Here is a 7,804-nt window from a genome sequence, read left to right as displayed (position 1 = left end):
GGTGCCAGTCTGGTTAGATGCAGAAAGTAAAAGGAAAAATGGGAAGACTGGACAAGAGATGCCTCTACCAGAGGAGAAGGTGCTAGTTTCTCTATTGGTCAATGAGACAGAGTAAGAGAAAATATGAGTTCTGATTTCTGCCCTCAGTACAGTAACTCCAGCATCTGCTAACCCGGCCAAATGAATATGACGGATTCAGACAAGTTAAATGAATGAGCTCTACTTTTTTGAGGAAGAATGTATCCTGGCGTGGTGAAGGAGGCAGAAATATACCTGCTCACAGCCCCTTGTATGAGGAGGGAGTAGCAGTAGTCTTCTCCTCAGCAAAAAAAGGAAAAATATAAAGAAAAGTTCCCCTGAGTTTGGCCGCAAGTGGCCTATGATGAAAGAATGGGTATTTGCTGAAAGGTAGGGTGGGTTCTTTTCTTGGTTAGTGTTGTAGGCAGAAGTATGGCTCCCAAAAGTTGTACATGCCTTAATACCGGAACCTCTGAATATGTTACATTACATGGCAAAAGGAAAGTAAGGTTGTAAGTGGAATTAAGGTTGCTAATCAGTTTACCTTAAAACAGGGAGATTATCCTGGATTATCCAAATCAGCCCTATGTAATCACATAAACTCTTAGAAGCAGAAGAGGAAGACAACACAGGATGGAGAGATGAAACAGGAGGACTCAACTAAACTATGCTAGGTTTGAATATGGAGGAAGGGGGCTGTTATGGACTGAACTGTGCTCCCCGCTTAAAATTCATAGAAGTCCTAACTAACCCTCAGTACCACAGAATGTAACTTTATTTGAAGATAGGGACTTTTAAAAGGTAATTAAGTTAAAATTTGGTCCTTAGGAGAGTCCTAATCCAACATGACTGGTGGCTTTATAAGAAAACGAGGTTAGGAAAAAGACACATACGGGAAGACCATGTGAAGATCATCACCAAGAAAGTCATCTACAAAGCCAAGAAGAAGGTCATCTACCAAGCCAAGAAGAGAAGCCTCAGAAGGAGTCAATCCTGCCAATACCTGTTCTCAGACTTCTATCCTCTAGAACTGTGAGAAAATAAAATTTTGTTATTTAGGACAGTCTGTGGTACTTTGTATGGTAGCCCTAGCAAACTAATACAGAGTGATTAGGTAAGGACTGTGTAGATTCTAAGAGCTGGGAAGAGCCCTCAGCTTATAGACAGCAAGTAAATGCTGTCCTTGGTTCTACAACTGCAAGGAACTGAATTCCTCCAGCCACTTGTGTGACCAGGGAAGACATGTCTCTCTGAAGCTGCAAGAAAACAATGCTGCTTGTGAACTCCTTGATTTTAGTTCAGCAAGACCTGTATCAGATTTCTGATCCATAAAACTGTGAGATTAATTTGGCTGTTTCGAGCCCCAACATCTGTAGTCATCTGTTACAATGGCACGAGAAAGAACAGTGTATTCATTCACATAAAAGGCTTTTTGAAGATGTTGATGTAAATGTCCAGCCTGTAGAGAATTTTTGTAAGAATTTATTTGAGCCAAACTGATGACTCTTTCAGGAAGCAAGATTTTTTAATGGCTCCAGAGAATGATGGTTTTGCAGTTTCTCTTTTTACATTTGGAATTAAGGAGGGAACTTAAAGAAGATGACATGAAGGTAGGAGACAACAAGGTCTAGGATAGTTAACAAGAGTATGTGTTCCACTGAGGATGGATACACCTTCTAGGGGTCTGGAAAAGAGGATTGCTTCCAGCATTTCAAACATGTGTTAACCCAGATACAGAACCATGGACGAGGATGACTTAACAACCTTTTACTAAAGAAGTTACAGGCCTGGGGCATGACTACCCACTATGACCTTCCCAGTTAGGAATTTATGATCAGATCGCCCTGTAAAGTTACATTCAGTCACTGAACTAGTACATACCCGCTTTTTCATCCACAAAAAATTCAAGGGTTTGAGTTGCAAATCCCCTCAATCAAACCAAAGAACATCCACTTAGTTTTAAGGGCGTTGTCCCTCAGCTATCTCAGCAAAATACAAAATTAGAGATGGGATTAACTAGGAATGATTTGTGGACAAACCTCTTTTCTAACAAAGTGAAGCCTTGTGACAGACATGGGAGCCCCACAAGGTGCTTGGGAATTTTATATCAGCAAAAAATACTGCCAGCTTGAACTGTCAAGGACAGAGCATTAAATGAAAGGAGGCTGTTGAATCCTCAAAATTCCATGGGCAAGAAATACGCTGATTAATAGATTCAGATACAAATACAGGATATTCCTCATAAAAAAGGAAGAATGATCTAAGAAGTGAAGTCATGAGGCCAGAAGGTGGAGCCAGGAACCAGAGAGGATTATTCCCAGGCCTTGATCCTGATGAACTTTATCTGGCTGTACTTAGAAACTGCTTAGGACTGATAACTTTTTTTTTTTCTTTCCATTTTCTCCCCTTTTAAACCATAATGTCTCTAACTGTTACTCTATGCCTGTCCCACTGCTGTACTTTGGAAGCAGATAACTAGTTTTCTAGTTTCAAAGGTCTACAGATGAAGAGAAATTGTGTCCCAGGATGGATGACACCCTGAGCCTAACACGTAACTCATTTAGATGATTTAGGTAGTGAGATTTGGGACTTTAGAACTGATGAGATTTAAGTGCTATTTTGGACTTTGAGTTGATGCTGTAATGGGATGACACCTTTTGAGGCCTTGGGATGAGGTAAATGTGATTTTTATATGTGGGACAAGTCCAGAGGGTGGTTTGTGGGTAGAATAATGACCCTATAATAATGTCTATATATTTATTTGTTATGATGCCCATAGAAAACCAATAGCCAGTGATCTACTCCTCCATGAATTAGTGCTAGAATCCCAGAACCTTAGAGCAGGAAGCACCTTAGATGGTGTCTAGTTCATGTACATTATTATCCAGATGCTGATCCTATGTACAAGGGCTAATGACAGATTATTCCATGTGACATAGCTCATTTCTGTCAGAGCCTTAAATAGAATATTTATCTCTATATAGAGTAATTAGGTCCGTACTATCCTCTATTTTCAGCTCCTAATTGTCTGCGCTTGGCTCCATTCTCTTTGACCTGGAACCCCAGGCACTCTTCACTCCACACTGGCTGCCCTCAGTCCAGTGCCTGATCAGGCCCAACACTGCCTCAATTGTTTGCCCTTCTGTCCAAACTGAGCATCCTATTTCCAATGTAAATATCTTTTAGCTGGCTGCCCATTTCTATGGCTTTGATAAAGTGATTCCTATAAAGTCAGTGTTACTCCTTCTGAGGATTTTAGCTATGAATGCACACTGAAAAACTTCCCAAAATTATGTCTATTGGGAGAATTTCAGAAACAACAACGATCTTAATCTCATCACCCAAAAGAGGCTACTGTTGACCTTCCACAACTTTCTTAGCAAATGGATACAGTGCCCTTGTTCTTTGCCTCTGGGTTTCCTTAGAGACTCCTTAAAATAGAGGTGGGCCTTGAAGTTATTTCAGCTGTAATCCACTGTTCTAACATGGGACCCAATTGACATGGTGGTAAGGTGTGGAGGAAGTGGGAGTACTCCATGCTCTTAGATCAGGTCTTAGTCTTTCAGTGAATCTAGGTCCCCAGGCCTTCACAAGTGCTTCTCAGCTTCCCTGCCACAACCCTCCTTTATGTGAAACAAGAAGACTAGAGATGGCCAGGATTGGGTATTTCTCCTCCCTCATGTCAAAGGCTAGGGAGGGCTAGAGTTGGGTACTTCCCTTCTCCCAGATCAATTAGGTTCTGCTCAAACCCATATTTGTTAGGTTCTCATAAAATTCATTCTTTGAGTGCAGGCCATTGTTAAGGAGAACATAGCTCTCTGAGCATATTTCAAAAATGGTTATTTTCCCCCTCCACCTGCTAAAAGAATGAGGGGATTTTTCTCAGATCTTCACTGGTAGGGCTTTTGGAGGTAAAACTCACAAAAGCATAGGTGTCTCCATAAGATGGGGTCCCCGGAGTTTTTAACTCTCAAGCTGTCCACATGGAGCCTCTGACCATTTGCCTATTACCATTTAAGTGTTATTTCCAATACTGGCTCCAATGACCAGCTCCCAGTAAGCTGTGATTCTTGGTATCTGCCTTTCTCTCCAGTTTTTGGAGCAGCAGTTTGCTCTGGGACTACAATTCTCCGAGGAATCTAAGAAGAGCTGTTGACATTCAGTTTACTCAGCTTTTTTCTTGTTGTGAGGAGGGAGTGATGACTTCCAAGTTCTTTATAGATCAAAGTGAAAACTAGAACTCTCTATATAGTATAAATATTTAATAAAATGAAGTCAAACTGAAATATTGTTTTTGTAAATATTTTTCATGTTGTCAAATATATTCACAACATATATGTTAACATTTGCATAATATCCTCTTATACAGACACACCATAATTTACTTAGTCAACTTCCAATGTTAGACACTCCATTTGTTGCCTATTTTGAAGTATTACATTAGTCTAGAAGTAAAGCAAGCTTATTATGCATCTCTGTGCATATCTATGATTTCCTCGGAATATTTTCAAATATTTATATAAAAATCATATTTAGTGTATGTGAAGATTTACTGGGAAAAAAACAGGTAGAGGAGATGAACCCCTTATATCTGTCTTTAGACTGTGCACCTAACTTGTTGTTGGTTGGTTCAATTTCTTCTCACTTCCCCATGTGCCCACTGCCCTCTGGCAAACCCAGACCCTAGGATGGAGCTCAGAAGACCTGTGCCATTTAATGTGCCCTGTGTGGGGATGAGAACTTCTGGGAATAATGTGAAGAATGCTTACTATCTTTCCCCTTCCACATCCCTCATATCCCCCTCAGTACCAGAAGAAGGAACATGTCCAAGAAGCACCCTTGAGAGGAACAGCTCACAGAAGCATCAAAATTAGCACAAAAGCTCATAGAAATTCACAGAAGCATCAAAATCAATTGAGTCAGGAGTGTGTGTGTGTGTGTGTGTGTGTTTGGGAGGCGGATATAGCATTGTTTTCTTTCATACCTCAGTGCATGTTGTGTATGGACTAAAACACTTGCACTTTCATCTTTGACCAACATTAAGAAAAAACTGAGCTACACATACCTCCAAAAGTGGGAAAATATGGTAATTCTATTTTAAAATCAATTTTTTTCTGTCTTTTTGTGTACATTATTTAAGGGTGCTTATTTCTTTAAAAAGCAAAGAATCATTTAATATAATCCAAGCTGAATGTCATTTTCATATTTAAGTAAAAATAGAGTACTAAAAATAAAACACTGATTCTAATAACAAGGAAGGTGTTTGAGGTCTTGCTATGTGACAAGAATACAACGTATTTGGACATATATAATTAAATATATAAAGCATTACCCTGTGAAGTTAAGATGAGACAAATGACCTTGAATGCTTTCAAATGTTATACACATTGATCAGTGTGGCTATAAAAAGAAACATAATTTTCCTGGGATGTAGAAAAAATTTTTCATAATTTTAAATTTGAGAGGAGGTGGTTGGTAAGAGGAACCCTGTGAAGAAGGTAATCTATGCATGAGAGGGAAGAGAACTGGGGTTCATGGAGGAAAGTAGTCTTTCCCAGGCTGCTTATTATTATTATTATCATTATTATATTATTTGGTAAGAACACAACATAAGACCTACCTTCTTAACAAATTTTTAAGCATATAATTTTGAATATGCGTGTGGGAAACCTATAGGTTTGTGTGCAATGCCAGATTTAATGGCCTTCCTGTTGTTTCCAAGTGTGAAATTAAGGCTTCACCAGAACTAAGCAGTCATAAAGTGAAAACATATAAGTGAAAACTTACAGAGTCACACTGAATATAGAAATATAGCTTTTCTTTGCTCAGTGTATCATTTAGCATTAGGGTGCCAGATTTTGGAAAGTAAATCTGGAAGGATTCTGTGATCACTAAGGTGCCCTTACTATAGAAACTACTTCATCCTCATAAACATGTATGAGAGCCATACACAGAGATGTGCTTCTAAGAGCCAACTTTGCTCTGGATACGATCGTCATATTTCATGTTAGAACACTTACATTAATATGTTTCAGTCTATGGCCATGCTACCCTGAACAAGCCCGATCCTGTCTGATCTTGGAAGCTAAGTAAGGTTGGGCCTGGTTAGTACTTGGATGGGAGACCACCTAGGAAGACCAGGTGCTGTAGGCACACACACAAAAAAAATTAAAAAAAGGCAGTATAAGTTGACAAGGTCCTTACAATCTGTGAGGTCAAAAAAAAAAAAAAAAAGAAATCTTTGAGTAGCTTACAGTTTATTTTAATAATGAATCACCTCTTTATGCTATCTTTCAACACCAAGATTTTTTGTTCCAGAAAACTTTTCATACCCAGTCAGCATTAAAACTCATAAAAAATAAACAAACAGAAAAAACAACAACAAAAAAAAAAACAGTTCTTTCCCTCACCAGGAAATAATGAGTGCTCTCTGAAAGAAAGTCAGCTGTCTTCTCTTTGATTCTTCTCAAAGAGCTTCAACAGGGAATCCTACCCAATGTCAAGGATTAAGTAACACAAGATGTGTATATATGATTTATAACCATCATAACCACCTTAGGTAGAAGATACTATCATCATTCTAAGGTCACAGCTTCAATGAAGCCAAAACTTTTAGTTATATCTCATTATTCAAACAACTGAATGCTATAGGAACTGGTATCTTCAGCAACAAAGCTCAAACCCCTTCTTCAAAAGAAAAGGGCTTCCCCAAGGTGCCAAATAATTCAAAATATCACAGCCCAAGCTCTTTGGGGCTTACTGTATTTAATATGTTGTTCTGCTCTATTTTCATTCACTGATGTATAGTGACACTGTTTGTCCCAAGACACAGCTCGACCCAAGATATGGAAGAAGTTTGCACTTCTAGTTCTTCTTGCCCTGAAACAGAAAGTCTTCCTCTCCTGTTCTCCACCCTCACCTCATTTTCTCCTGTATGGACTTTGTGTCCTGGTCTCACTCAAGGGTTTGAGATGATGTCTTCCTTATCTTACCTTTTCTAAAATGTTATCTTTTTTTTTTTCTTTGCATAGGTAATGATAATAAAAAAACAGCATTTATGAAGTACTTATTATAGGCTGGTCCTATTTTAAGTTCTCTACATATATTAATATGGTAAATCCTCAATAACTCTATAAGGAAGTGGCCTCATTTTATGAAATGGGGAAGTTTCAAGAACAGAGATGGATGTCACACAGCATGCCCAATGTCAGTTAACAGGGGAAGATTCAAAGCCTAGCAGTTTAAGTCCAGGGTTCCCATTCTTAACCCCAACTCTCTGTGGCACTGCTGTACCCACCTCACTACTTTCTCCCTCAGATCTCCCTTCTCCTCTACTCCCAATCTTTCACATTCCTTTTATTTCCGAGGAATATACTTCTTAGCTTCCTGAGCAGGGTTTAAACAGGAATTAAAATATCTTGTCATCTTAAGCATAATTTGACATTTTTGGAGAATGAAAGGTAGAAGTGTGATTGCAAGAGCTAACATTTACATCCCTCGTCTTGAATCTGGGGGTCTTTATTGGAGAGAGTCCTTACAGCAGCACGGTCAGTTCTTTGCTCCTCTCTCACACTCCAACATCTTGTAGTAGTATATGGGAGGGTTATCTGGTTTCTGAGATCTTCTCTCTTCCTTTCTGAGGCCTCATTCTCCCATATTGAAGCTGGGAGAAGGAATAGGTAAGCAGCAAGCATCTTCTGTAATTAGGCAGCTGGCAGGGCTACAAAATATTCCCTGGCCACCCTCGGCTTTGTCTGGTTCTCTTTGCTGTTGCTACAGAGTTTTG

At 39.2% G+C, this 7,804-nt stretch overlaps 1 pseudogene; it reads left to right on the top strand.

Annotated features, from left to right (window-relative positions):
- Positions 1-6,052: 6,052 nt before the first annotated feature.
- Positions 6,053-6,171, top strand: LOC111742855 (annotated as a pseudogene).
- The last annotated feature ends 1,633 nt before the right edge of the window (positions 6,172-7,804 follow it).

The sequence above is a fragment of the Pteropus vampyrus genome, unplaced genomic scaffold (genome assembly GCF_000151845.1).
Source record: "Pteropus vampyrus isolate Shadow unplaced genomic scaffold, Pvam_2.0 Scaffold102, whole genome shotgun sequence".
NCBI classification, from domain to species: domain Eukaryota; kingdom Metazoa; phylum Chordata; class Mammalia; order Chiroptera; family Pteropodidae; genus Pteropus; species Pteropus vampyrus.
This window is presented reverse-complemented; position numbering and strand designations above follow the sequence as displayed.